This window comes from Triticum urartu, chromosome 5A, assembly GCF_056163025.1.
Source record: "Triticum urartu cultivar PI428250 chromosome 5A, HENAU_Tu73, whole genome shotgun sequence".
NCBI classification, from domain to species: Eukaryota; Viridiplantae; Streptophyta; class Magnoliopsida; order Poales; family Poaceae; genus Triticum; species Triticum urartu.
This window is the reverse complement of record NC_141877.1, coordinates 237,922,339-237,924,681: the sequence shown is the minus strand read 5'-3', so window position 1 is coordinate 237,924,681 and position 2,343 is coordinate 237,922,339. Positions and strand designations below refer to the sequence as shown.

The 2,343-nt window shown below is 44.6% G+C and overlaps 1 long non-coding RNA gene across 1 annotated transcript; it reads right to left on the bottom strand.

The window, feature by feature from the left end:
- LOC147970911 (uncharacterized) lies at positions 1–1,856 on the bottom strand. The gene is made up of 3 exons (XR_015603272.1): positions 1,709–1,856; positions 424–495; positions 1–330 (listed from the first exon to the last, which is right to left on the bottom strand). It is a non-coding gene; the product is annotated as an uncharacterized LOC147970911 (long non-coding RNA).
- Between the last annotated feature and the right edge of the window lie 487 nt (positions 1,857–2,343).

The following is a 2,343-nucleotide window of genomic DNA, read 5'->3' as shown; positions in this document are numbered from 1 at the left end:
TTGTATTGGGTGTGTTGGGGACACAAGAGACTCTTTATTATTTGGTTGCAGGGTTGCTTGAGAGAGACCATCTTCATCCTACGCCTCCTATGGATTGATAAACCTTAGGTCATCCACTTGAGGGAAATTTGCTACTGTCCTACAAACCACTGCACTTGGAGGCCCAACAACGTCTACAAGAAGAAGGTTGTGTAGTAGACATCAGTGGCCGTCACCATCGAACACCAACAACACGTCCCACAGCCTGCGAAGCCCGCTGCCGGCATCCCGCAGCTTCACTTTGTGGGGCTCACGACCGGCGAGCATCTTCGCAAACTTGTGAGGCAGCCTCTGCAGCAAGGGTCAAGCAGTGGTTAATTGTGCCAATCAAGCACTAGACAGCAGAGTGATGATAATTAAAGAGATGAGGGATGATAAATATACCTGCCTACTGCAAGATTTCTCAATTACGATCTCGATGAACTCGAAACCTTCCAAGCCAGCCATCTCACTTCTCTGAAAACATCAACAGCACCCATCAGGTAACCAGAACAAGAATAACAACATCATGTGCACCCATCAACATCAACAGCACCCATCAGGTAACCACAAAAAGAATAACAACAGCAACATCATCAGGTGACCACCAACAGCAACAACACTAAAATCTACTATAAATGGACTAGAAAACAGCTAGAACCATATCTACTATAAATGGACCAAAATCTATAAACAGGACACTACTCTAAGCAGGACATAGCTATAAATAGGACTGGACATTGTTCCATATCTATAAATGAACATATCTGAACATTGGCATAAATGACAGAAAATATCCCTATCTAAACCCATCCATATCTGAACATTGGCATACTGAACGTATCTATAAATCTATTATAAATGAGATTTGTACAAAATTGAATCCTTACTACCTCCTAACTGAAAAAGGTAATGAGATTGGCATCTATATTACTGAAAGTACAGTACAGTATATATACTTTCAATTTTGCTACTCTATGTTCAGTAAGTAACCTGGGTTCAGGAGATAAACTCATATGTTCAGAATACATCCAACTGCGAAAGTCTAGTTACACTTCAAATATATGTTGGAAAGCACATAGGGCAGCATGAAAGCGTATAGCCATAGATATACTTTTGGACGCAAAGTGATGGCATATGTTTTGAATTTTGAGTTATAATGTTCAGCCCAACAAAGCAGTGGATGCCCAGATTAGCACACAAATTTCAGAACAAAAATATGACAACCAGCACTGCTCTGCTATCAAATTATCAGCAAGGACAGGCAAGCAAATCTTTTTAGAAGGAAAAAACTATCTTTCAAGCATCCAGTTCAGAAGATTCAGAACACACGCGTTCGGTTCACAGCTTCAAAGTGATTTCGGCTAGCTAGAGAGGAAACTAATGGAACGAAAAGGCAGAGCCACGGCTTCTGCGGAGTACGGGCACGAGCGAGCAGTGGTAGCAGCAGGGACGCGCTCGAGCGCATGAGTATTGGTCTTGATTCATATCCCACTAATCAAACCCTAATCTAATCCAACCCTAATCTAATCGAATCCAGTACGAATCAAACCCTAACCAAATCAAACCCTAATCTAATCCAAATCCCTATCTAATCTAATCCAATCTAGGCGGCGGCAAGAATCCTAATCTAACCAGTAGCAGAAAACTAAGTTAAGAGGAAGGGGAGAGAGAGAGGAAGGATTCATACCTCAGGAGAGAGAGGAGGGAGTCGGCGACGGAGGAGTCGGCGGCGGTGTGAGGCCGTCGCCGTCGATGGAGGAGAAGGGGATGCGGCGGAGAGGAGGAGTGGGTCGAGTGGAGAATGGAGAGGAGGAGCGGTTCGAGTGGAGAGGAGGAGTGGGTCCACTTGGCAGCGAGTTCTGTGTTTGCTACGTGACTGGTTTGATATGTTGAAAAGGGTGGGCATAGATTACAAAACCAACAGCCTCTTCCTAGTCCAGTGGTAGAAACACAGCAAAATAAGCGCCAGGTCGTGGGTTCGATCCCTCGCTCGCGCATACTTTTTGGCCGCGCACATATATTTTGGCAGCTTGGGTAGAGTAGCAAAATGGCCCACTTGTCAGCGAGTGGGTCGACTGGCCCACTTGTCAGCGGGATGTGTGTTTGAAACTTGACTAGTTTGATGATTTTAAAAGAGATGACATAGAGGAGAAGACCAATAGCCTCTTTCTAGCCCAGTGGTAGAAACACAATGAAACGAGCGCACGGTCGTGGGTTCGAGTCCCCGCTCACGCATATTTTTTTGCTCACAATGAAACGGCTGTCTGATGGAGCGCGCCCATGTAGTGCAAAATTCAATTAAAACAGCTTTGAAATCATCTT